The sequence below is a fragment of the Schistocerca nitens genome, chromosome 2 (assembly GCF_023898315.1).
Source record: "Schistocerca nitens isolate TAMUIC-IGC-003100 chromosome 2, iqSchNite1.1, whole genome shotgun sequence".
Taxonomy (NCBI): Eukaryota; Metazoa; Arthropoda; class Insecta; order Orthoptera; family Acrididae; genus Schistocerca; species Schistocerca nitens.
Window position 1 is genome coordinate 288,615,324 of NC_064615.1, and position 12,587 is coordinate 288,627,910.

Here is a 12,587-nt window from a genome sequence, read left to right on the forward strand (position 1 = left end):
AATTTATAGTGGAAAAAGCACATTTTGGGACTCCTAAAAGAATTTATTTCAGCCATATTCGCATTTAGAATCATTTCAGATCTTGGGGAGAGGCAAATCAGTAAGTTGACATATTTTCATTCACTAATTCCATGTGGAGTAATGTTCTGGGGTAGCTCATCTTTAAGAAATAAAGTCTTCATTGCGCAAAAAGGCACTGTAAGAATAATATGTGGTGTTCCCCCACGATCATCTTGCAGGCATCTGTTTAAGGAGTTGGGCATTCCGACCATTGCTTCATAGTGCATTTATTCTCTCATGAAATCTGTTGTAAATACTCCACTACAGTTCAAAAGGAACAGTTGCAAGACTATAATGGTCTTGCACTTTGTTTTGAAAGTTTACAGGCGACTGCAGGTTTACCCCCTGACAGCAGTAGCTTTCACCTGAAAGCCTTCCTCTTGTCTACCGCGTCATGTGTCTGCTAAATTAAATCTGTCCTCTGACAGTCGTCGCTATTGGCAGCCTGCGTTGGAGGTTATCACTTTTAAGCAAAAATTGAATGCTGAGAGAAATTAATAAAATGGTGGCCCTATTGTACTCAGTGTTGGTGATTAATGTATCAACACAGGTTCAATCTTTTATAAAAAGTCAGGAGTCTATTAATCACAAAGTAGGACAAACAACACAAGTTAAGCGAGATTACAAATAAATCATGAACTGTTGGCTACACAAATCTAAGCAACAAATAATTGTCGCCGGCCGGTGTGGCCGTGCGGTTCTAGGCGCTACAGTCTGGAACCGCGTGACCGCTACAGGTTCGAATCCTGCGTCGGGCGTGGATGTGTGTGACGTCATTAGGTTAGTTAGGTTTAAGTAGTTCTACGTTCTAGGGGACTGATGACCACAGATGTGAAGTCCCATAGTGCTCTGAGCCATTTGAACCATTTGAACCAAATAATTGTCACTCCACTGGGTGGCGTTTGAATGCCAAAGACTACGGTTTATCTGTAATCTATTTATCCTGGCTCAAAACATGGATAATGCATGTGAAATTATCTAACGCTGAATAGACTTTGATAGATTTATTCTACACAGAAGTTACACTACATTGGTGCAGTTGACAACAAGTGGTGAGACAGTTATTCTGTTTGCCCTAAAAAGCCAGAGCCTTTCTTGATGCATAGCACTGTGTTAGATGACAGTCGTGGCGCGAAGCTCAGCAGAGTAGTGATGTGTGGCACCAGTAATTCGTTATAGTGGGCACGAAATATGCAGTCACAGGCAGATGATCTGCCATATGGATCACAATTACTCTCTGATGGAGCACTGAATTGTCAGTATTTTCAAACGTGTGACACTCCCAATTGCCAGTCATACAATGGACCAATTTCGCTCACTTATATGACAGTGTGCACAAGAAGATGAAACATTAAGGCAGCAGACATTATTCAAACGAGATTGTCCTCAGCACAGTGAGTTGTCGAAAATGATTGAAGTCCAAACGGTTGGTGCAGCTAAGACTTCACCAAAAGCTCTCCAATCAAGACCAGTGACAGTGAAAAGTCACACTCAGGACGAGTGTCCTAAGCGCAACCCACTCACAACAAGAGTCAACACGAATTTCCTCTTCAGGCCGGAATCTGAGTCAGAAGAAACATTTACCCCCTCGAAACCTTTCCATCAAAACTCGGTAAACTCGGAAAGTAACCAACGCAATTGCCCCCACGTGGGTTTTGCGTCAAGCACAAGCTCCACAAGCGTTATGTCTCCCCTCTGGCTCGTCTGCTCAACCTCTTGACCAATCCTAACCAAAGTTGATGATACTCTTTTCCCTGCCAAAGAAGTACCCAATCCCGACTTGTAAATTTATGCGCAGGGAGGAAAAGACATGCTCCCGAATTGTGCTTCCCACGACTACTGTAGGTAGTGAGTTTTAAGGGGTTTCGTTCAGGTCTAAAGTGAACAGCACATTTATCACAGGGATCATTGTCTAAAGAGGCCAAACATTACAGCATGTCCTGTCAGGAGCCTCAGTTTAACTAAGAGAAGTGCCTTTGCGTTCGAAAATAGACCCTTTTAGAGACGCCATAAATGTTGTGGCCCATCCTAAAATTCCTCCAAAGGCCTGAGGCTCCCTAAATGACTCAGCAGGCAGAGAGACGACACCATCTGATGGCTCCATTTATAGCGTCTGGTCCAAATGTGGAAACTCGTGGTTTTTTATGAGCATTTACGACACTGTATAAACGCCACGGCCGTGCGACCTACTTTCTCTTCTGTGTCGCTATTCCTCCTGGGGGCAGAAACGCCTAACAGGTAGACCCATGCAGGCTGTTTTTCTCGTGTTTGACCAAAAACATTTGTCTGCACACTGGTGTGAGAAATTCTTCGGACCAGCATTATTTCCCCAGTAAGCGCTTCGAGATGTTCCTCTCCCTAGCAGCTGCATGTGGCTTCTGCGAGGTTTACTGTTATATGACCTACTTGTTCTCAACTCCAGAAAATACTATTTGAAGGAGAGCTACTATAAAGCTCTTCTATGCATTAACAATGTACATGCTGCCATTAACGCCTACTCATGTTGATAACTTCCTGTCATCTCACAAAAAATATTGTCTGGGGAGTAAAAACAACATTAAAGAATAGTCCTGAATATGAAAATAAGTGAGAGAGTGACTTTTTCTGTCTCACGATGTACATAATTGCAATACCAGAAGTTAGAATGACATTCATTACTTCAAATTAAGGTTGTCTTTAGCACAAAAAGATGTGAACATTACTTCACAAAAGTTTTTGATAATGTACCCAGTGGTACAGTTTGAAAACAAACTGAGAAAGTATGCCCTTGGCAGCTCGTTCAATTCCATCGAAATTCCATTATAGTCATTTGTAAAAGGCGCTGGGTAGGTATTACGTATTCACATCTGTATATTTGTTTCTTTCCGTGAATAAAAAAAAATTCAGAATCTAATCGTGTGTAAAAAGTCAAATTGCTATGTGAATGTAAAATGATTCGTTCTGTATCGTGCAAAAAGATCCATGCAACATAAAACTAAGTGACTAACAATCATATTGTTATGTTCATGCTATTAAGCGAATAATACCATCTAGATCGTTACAAGAGCTTTTTGTTTATTATGCTAATGGCTAGGTTTCGGCTACTCCAATCATCAAATTCAAAATTTAGAACTTGAGAAGTAAAGTTCGGAGTTAGGAGCAGAAAAAGCTGCAAAGAATTAAGGCTTTGATTGTGATGACGACATGTGTCTAATGTAACAAACAAAAGGCCTTAAGCGAGCTGCATGGAGTTATTAGCGTAAGCTCATAATTATTGCAGATTTTTAGGGGTGCTTTACTTCCTTGGTCAGAAAGTCTTGACCTCTACTGACCCTTAGAGTTATGTGTGGAGGTAACATGTAAAACATAATCTTGAAATACTTCGAGCGGTTTTAATTTACAGCCAAACTTTGGGAGGCAGGAAAGGGTGAGGAGGGGTTTGATGTGGAACGGACACACTCGTGGGAATCAGCGTGGGATGATGGGGACAGGGAAAAATATTCGAAAATGAATCCTATTTATTATCAGATTTGGATTCTTAAGGCAAGGTAACCTACTAGTTCACTATAAATCAAGTTAAATTTTTCCGAACTGGCGAGAGATACATACCCTTTAATATAACCATTCCATTGACAAACAGAAAAACAAGAAATTTATATCCAGAGTTACAAAAAAAAAATTAGCAGTGCAAACTTTGCTAGGTTCTTTACCTCAAGTCGGAAGTGGGTGCCCTCGAGCATACTTCTTCTTCTCTGGATGATAGCCTCTCTACCAGTTTCGACTTCATCCATCGACTCCAGTCTTGGCCGTCTCCCCGTGATTCTTCCATCCATCCATCATTATCGTGAGCAGACTGGTGAACTGGTATGAGCCTCGGACTGCCTGGCTAACCATGTTGTTCCTCTTAGCGGTGCTTATTCTGAGTAGGATCCTTGCCTCTCCTGGCGTTCTCAAACATTCCTCCTCAAAGACTCTGTTAGTCCACGGTGTCTTCAACATTTTCCTTCAACACCACGTCACGAAAGCTTGCAGTCTTTTCTTTTTCGGAATTCTCAGCCTTCAGGTTTCTGTCCTGTACAAGCATATGCTCTAAATGTATCTCTTCGAGCCCTTGTAGCCAAGGAGACTCTGTTTGGGGCAACAGTGATTTTTTCCTGGATACAAGTTGCTTCTTCGTGGGCTGTTTAACTTTTATAATCTATTTTGGTTTTATCATTCCCTGTTATACATATTCAGGAGTACTTGTGCCAGATGTTCGTTTTCAAGGTGCTTGAATACGTTCTCTTTACCCTCCCCTGGGTAGTTATGTTTTGATACTGTCGGTACTTACATAGTTTTTATTCATTTGGTGAAGCGCCAGCTGTAGATCATTTTCATTTCAATCCGATGAGGTGATGCCAGCTGTAATTTTTGCCAAACTGCTGCTGATTTCTGAGAATTCCTACGCAGAATTTTCTGTGCACAAATAAAATAATAATGGAGAGAAGGCTCATACGTTTCTCAGTATAATAGCCTGTGGTTCATATTCCCCTATAACGTCATTCTTATTTTTGCACCTATTTTATTTTTTTGTGAATCAAGTTTATTCTTATATTCATTTCTTTCATTAGTATCTTCCGTTTACTGTTATCGAGCCATTTCTTTGTGGTTATGGAGGCAATCAAGATTGACGTGTTGAGCTGCAAGCATTTATGTATAATCAATTGAAATGTGAGTATCGCCAGGGAGTTTCACGGTTCCTTTGGAATGCACACTGTAGTTGTGGTGTCACCGCCAGACACCACACTTGCTAGGTGGTAGCCTTTAAATCGGCCGCGGTCCGGTAGTATACGTCGGACCCGCGTGTCGCCACTATCAGTGATTGCAGACCGAGCGCCGCCACACGGCAGCTCTAGAGAGACGTCCTAGCACTCGTCCCCGTTGTACAGCCGACTTTGCTAGCGATGGTTCACTGACAAATTACGCTCTCATTTGCCGAGACGATAGTTAGCATAGCCTTCAGCTACGTCATTTGCTACGACCTAGCAAGGCGCCATTATCATTTGTTATTTATCTTGGGATGCATGTACAGTCAGACCGATGTTCACCAATTATGGATTAAAGTTAAGTATTCCAGCAGCTACGTACTTTTCTTGATAGTATAATTACTTTACCTGTTCCAGACCTCACGCCAGCCTGCGTGAGCTTAAACGCGTGCCTTTCGGCTTCCTCCAAACCCCGTGAATTGGCTCCTGCCAATTCACAACAGAAGTAGTGGGACAAAGTTCATACCAGTGCGTTCTGTTAGTGTGAGATGCCTACATCAGGGGCAGGTATGCACTCAGGGGCAAACCTATTGTTCTCCTTTGACTGACAGGTCATTAACCTATTGTTCTCCTTTGACTGACAGGTCCTTAACCTATTGTTCTGCTGAAATGATGCTTCCTTTTGATTGAAAGGTCCTTAAACTATTGTTACCATACCCCCTCCCACTCCTACCCTCCCTCAGCAAAACTCCAACTCACCCCCTCCCCTTCACTGCTATAGGTACACTTTCAGGTCTGAGTTATTGGATTACCCCCTCTTACTCTTATCAATATGATTGACTACTTAATTAAATTGATTAATTAATTAACCTCTCCCCTCTGGTAAACCCACTCCCTTCCCACCTTCCCTTCCAGAATTTGGCGAGAAAAAGTCTCAGTTGATGGGTCATTTGGAGGGAATTCGACTGCAGTGTATGGAATATTGTTTAAACGATTTAGGCAATGTATAGAACATTGTTTATTTATTTATAGCAGTGTATCGAATATAGTTTTTATATTTAGTTAAAGAAGTTGTCCGAAAATCGATTGCAGTGTATGGAATATTGTTTAATCAAAGTAGGCAATGTGTGGAATATTGTTTACTTAAACAATTTTGGTGATTAATGACAGTGTATGGAATATAGTTTATTTATTTACTTAAGAAATTTTTCAGAAAATGGATCCCTCTCACCACCACCACATTCTTGCCCCCCCCCTCCCCCCCACCTCGTCCTCTCCCATCCTTTACCTGGAAATTGGCGGCACTGTGGTAGAGAGGAAGAATCTCACGAGGCAAATAAAAGAATCAGTTTGTGGGGGTTGGATCTCTCTCACTCATCGTTCTCTGCTGTTCGGAAAGATGCAGATCTTGTAAATAATTACATCGATTGCTGATCTTTTTTTATTCTGATTGCGCAAGTAGTACCATTATTAAACACACACCACACATAATTACACAATTAAAAATCTTTCGACCGCGAAGCACGCACCGCCAGCCCTCCCCCCTCCACTGGACCGTACAGGACACAACCGCACACGCTCCCAGGAGTCAGGATGTACCGGCGGCCCCCCATGAAGTGACAACGCGACCATCAATTGCCGAAACACGCGCAGGTGTCAGTACGCGTCATGCGAGGATGAGGTGGCGGCATCTCTTTCATACATGACACCTGAAAAATATCTATCGAAATAAGTGTTCACCTAGGCACTGTTGCTGGCGCGATGACGCATAGCTGTCTCTCTAGTACTGAGAGAGATGTTTGCATATCAGATCACCCTCAGCAAGATGTTTGCATAGCAGCTCACCCTCGCAGGAACAGCTAAAAGTTTGTCAATGTTATACCAATTGAAACACGTATGTTGTGTGGCGGCAATGGCGAGGCATTGCAGAGTCTCTGACCAGAAAGCTGTTTGTCGTTACTAGTCTGCGCTCGACCGCGCGAGAGTTACTTGCGGTCGAGTTGCGAGTTGTAGTCGGTCGCAGTTGCATGTAGGCAGTTCGATAGTAGTAGCGCATACGAGATGACATAGTCTGTGCTAGTAGCGCGCGAGAGTCAGTCGGAGTTGTGTGAGGAGTCGGCGGGCGTCGACATGGCACTCTGGTCAAGATTCAGGACGAGGTATATTTTTTAAATAAGGTAATGAAGCAGCATTGCGCATATCTGATAATGTAATGTATCTTAACTGTAATTAATTTGTCCAAGAATCGCCCCAATAATAATTTTGTTTTCAAAGCAATTTTTTTTAACAAAACAATCATTTGAATTGAAAGAAAGTTTCCCATGCATTTCCTTAAAGAAAAGTTTCACTTAAATCCAAAGAATATTTGCGATGCATTTCCTCCAAGCTTTGGCAAAAAATAAGAGCAGATGCAGTTTTACAGAGGTAAGAATTTGAGTTTAATTAGTGAACAGGGCCTAAGATCGACATTTCGGTCTATTTGTGTTTACATTGTCATTGAGATTTTATTATCATTGAATTGACTTACATTTTTGTGGGGAGCTTACACATGGTTCAGATTGCAATTTCTCATTTAATTGTCATTGTCGATAAATTATTTTATTTGCTGGGAGGTTACACTAGGTTGTATTCTCGTTAACATTTAAATATTGTCTTTTCAAATTTCTGCGGGGAGGTTACACTTAGCACGATTATAATTGTCATTTAAATTTTTGTCATTCTTTCATTTTTGTGGGGAGGTTACACTTGGCGACATCCAGTCCAGGATCGTATTTCGTTGAGAATCTTCTGAAACGTAGCCAGATATCTGCTCTTATTTGTTTAAATATAATTAGCTTTTGGCGCAACGCTTTTACTAATTTTATGTCTTTCTTTCCTCAGATCATCGGCAATTCGTTGCTCTGTTGTATTTGTGTGTTGCTTTTGCATTGTGCTTATTTGTTTTGTGAATAATTTTGACTATTGTAAAAATGCCGCGAAAGACTGTGAATAGTGTATTGCGAGGTATTATGAATGAAATTACCGACTTAAACAACGTGACCGATAGTAATTGTGACACGCAGTGTAATGATGACAATCCTGCGTTCACCGACAATCAGTGCATTCCAACCTCTAATGATGATTATTATCTTAATGATGAACAAACGAACTCGGTTATGTCCTCTGTTAATTTGACGACAATTGATAACGCGGGGCGCCCTAGTGTAATGAGCGCTGCCCAGCTTAACTCACCCGGTTTGGAAAATTCAAATAACGTACAGACAAATTTTTCTAATGAAACTGAACAGTGTACTGAAAGTACGACGGATTCATTTAATTCGGAGATAGTGACTAACAGTACGCATCCGATAGGCAAACTTTATGGTGAATAACAGAATGACCAAATGGTCACACAAAACGTGACAATTGTAGACACATCATCACACAGTACAGAGAATAGAGATATTCATTTTAGATTTGATCAAATTATGGCAATATTGCTACAACAGAATGAAAAACTAGACAACACTACCAAACAGTTGAATGAAAAAATAGACAGCAATTCAAAACGGTCGGATGAAAGACAATACAACAATCACAAACAACTTAGCGAACAGAACAAACAGTTAAATGAAAAATTAGACAACAATTCCAGACAGCTTAGTGAACAGATCAAACAGCTTAATGAAAAACATGACAGCCTTAATGAAAAATTAGACAACAACTCTAGACAGCCGTTGCCGCGCAGTGTCATGATACTAAGGTACAGTTACGCGAGGAAATTGAGGCTTGTTCAAGAAAAACTAGCGAAGAAATTAGATCTGTTGCGCAAGAATTAAGGGAAATGAAAACAGCTGCAACAGAAACACTTAGAGACGAAATTAGCGGAGTCGCTAAACAATGCTCTGAAAAAGCTACACAATTGCGCGACGAATTTAAAGTAATGACGACAGAACTTTCGCGTACAATGGACGCAAAGATAGACGCGAAATTCGACCAACAGAACTCTCAAATTGACGAACGTTTTAATCTTCACATACAAAACAGTGATACGCGTTTCCGCAAATTTATTCAGGATCAAAATAAAGTAAAACGTCAAGTAATGGAAACAATCACTGCACAGAGACAAGAAGACAAACGTAAAATGTTTGCGAAAGCAAAAACATACGTAGACAACAATATTGCTACAGTGTCCGACAAAATTAATACCATCGAACAGTTGAACGCGGAATTACGTGATGAAATTTCAGATCTTAAATCAAAAACAGATACACACACAGCAGATATTCAGACAGTGACCGACAGATTCGAACAATTAGAACTAACAGAGAATTGCAATGTCATCAAAGCTGACGTTAAAAAATTGAACGAAGCCACACGTAAATTACAAAAACAGATTAATACTTCTGACAGTAAAAACGATGATCAGGCAAAAATACTGACTGAAAAATATGATGAATTGGCCAGTCGTATTGACGTTATTGAAAGTAATAATGACAACAAATCAGACGATACTTCACCAGTTTCATTTAATCAAACACCTGAATTTCAAAATCTACAGCAGACAATTAATGAGATTGATTCGTCTAATAACACGTTACATAGAAATTTGTCAAGTTTGCAGCAAGAAGTAACAGAGATGAAAAATATTTCAGTTAATAATACATCACAGCAGACGCCACTTTACGAACATTTGTCAGACTCATGCAGCGCGTATAATTTGGGTAATTTACAAAGAGTACGGGACTTAGATTCCGAACAACCACAGTTCAACAGATTCTCTTACAATCATGAACCTGTTACATCATACAGAGACGATAATTTTGATTACAAACATTTTCTGTCAGTGAGAAAATTTAAAGTGTTTAGAAATGACAGAACACAGATTCACCCACTGGATGGGATACAACAGTTTAGCTTTTCTTTTCCACCGACTTGGCCCGTTAGGCATAAACTTGAATTTATTTGCAGTTTTTTGGAAGGCGAACCGGCAACTCGTATGAGACCGATCGCGAGGCAATGTTACTTGGTAGAAGAGTTTCAGAATGCTTTTCTATCAGCGTACTGGTCGAAGACGACACAGCGCGGAATTAAAGATCAGTTAATTAGTTTACCGAATTATGAGAACACCAATTTTCCCAGTGTCACGCAATTTTTTGAGCATATGGTGCAACAAAATCAGTACCTAAGTGAACCGTACAGTGAATCTGCACTCATTCAATTATGTATTTCTAAATTGCCACTATCATTACGTGTGTCTCTTTTAACGGGTCAACAAAAAGAAAATATTTCAGCATTCAGAGATCTGTTACAGCTCTTGGAAGTACAACAATCTGATTATTCTTTTGTAGACAAAAATTTTTCATATAACAACCAAGGCCAACAGACGTACAGCAATTATGATCAGACACGTAATTTCAATAGGAAAGGTAACAGACGATTTAGGCACGACAACTACCAGAATTTTAATAGCAGACAAAATTCTAATTATCAATACCGTCAAAATTATCGGCAGCAGGTACGATATTTTAGTAACAATAGAGGTTTTTCACAACAACAGCAACAAAACCAGCCGGTTAGCATACCTAACCAACAATGTAATGCACAAGGTCTTGATAACTTTAATGTTTCGCCGCGTGGACGTATAGTCCCTGATACAATAAATAGTAACGCACGGCAGCAAAGAAACAACTACGTACAGAAAACACAGTATTTCAATTCCTATCGCAATGCACCGTATAGGAATGATTATTACGACAGACGTAAAAATAATGAGGACAATTTTTAGCGTACATCTAACAACAGTCGGTAATACCAACAGCAAAATCATCCGCAAGAACATATTCTCATGAATGAACCCGACAGTAGGTATCATCCAGAGCGTAATACGTCTGGAAGAAGTAATAGAACAGTTCAAATAGTAGAAATGCCACAACATCCTCCTGATAATAATAAAACGTCAGATATAATCTGACTAGATACTGTACAGGTCGCATGTTCCAGTAACACAAGCACAACTTTAGACACGCAGAATGTTGTTCACGAAAATGTAATTACTTTTGACGATATCAGAGACACTCTCTTGCAGGAAAGACCAGTTGTTCAAAAAACCATTTCACACCCTGTCATCGAAATTAAAATTGGATCATCGAAATTTTCAGCAGTAATCGATTCCGGATCACCTATGTCAGTAATAAATGAAGAAACTTTCAACGAGTGTGACAAAGAGAATACATATCCTACATTACCTTTAGGCAAAACGAAAGTAAAAGGAGCAGTATCGAGTAAAGGAGTAGATGTTAAGTTACAGACGCATTTATCATTTTGTATTGCAGGTCATGCCTTTCACTCAAATTTTTGGATTGTTCCTTTATTGACAACAGACGTTGTTTTAGGTACGAATTTTCTGGTACAGCACGACGCAGTTATCGATTTTCAGAATTCTTATTTAATGTTGAAGGATGAAAATGTGCAATTGGCTTTAGAGTTTCAGCATTCATTATCTGCGGAAGAACAAACAATTAACCGCACAGAGGTCATTTCCGCAACACGTAACATAGACTGTAATTCCACATTGTTCACGGATACGTACGTACATAACTATAACACTCCAGACGAAACTGACTACGACGTAATGCAGATGATTTCCGATAAAGTTAAACAAAGCAATGCAAATACTGACGACGAACGAACGCAATTACACAAAATTCTTTTACAGCAAGCTCCAGTTTTTGACAATATTCCTGGTACTATGTCCGGTTTTATGTATGAATTTCAAGTCAAACAGCACGACACATTTAAAGCTAAACATTATCCCATTCCGTATATCCATAGAGAACAGTTAAAAAAGAATTGCAAGATATGCTTGACCAAGGAATTATTGAACCAGCAGTTAGTCCGTACATAAACCCGCTGCATATTGTTAAGAAAAAAGATGGTTCACTTCGCCTCGTACTTGATTCGCGTCACATTAATGACATTATTATTAATGAAACAGATCGACCACAGACACTAGAGGAACTTCTACAGAAATTTCATGGTACTGCTATTTATTCTACATTAGATTTGAAATCGGGATTTTACCAAATTCAGCTTCATCCTTTAATTGCAGAAACTACACAGTTTTTCTCTGTTTTGGTGACTGTTATCAATTTTGTAAATTACCGTTCGGCTTAACTATTTCCTCTGCAGCTTTTATTCGCGGTTTGAACACAATACTTCCGACAGAACTTAAGGACAGAATTACGACGTACGTAGACGACATTCTTATCGCTGAAGCTAACTGGACTGAACACAATATGATTCTTGAACGACTGTTACAAACTTTTCATGCACAAGGACTCACAGTTAATCTCAGTAAATCGCATTTTGGCAAAACTTCCATAAAATTTCTTGGACATGTAATTTCAGAAGAAGGCATTGCGCCAGATCCGGAAAAACTTCAAGCTCTACGTGACATTACTGTTCCTACGACAAAGAAACAATTCCGCAGTTTTTTGGGCTTAATTAACTTTTTTCGTAAATTTATTCATCACTCTGCTTTAGACACACCTAGATTATGCCAATTGACAGGTAAAAACACTATTTGGTCATGGGATAAGCAAGCACATTCTGAATTTATGAACCTGAAACATGCTTTGTTGAATGCTCCACTTTTATCGCACCCAGATCTTACCAGAAATTTTTCCATTGCCACCGACAGTTCCAACACCGCTTTAGGCGTACATATTTTTCAGGAAATTGAAGAAGATGGTTGTACAGTAATTAAAAACATCGCATTTGCAAGTCGCATTCTGTCACCTGCTGAACGAAATTATTCTGTTA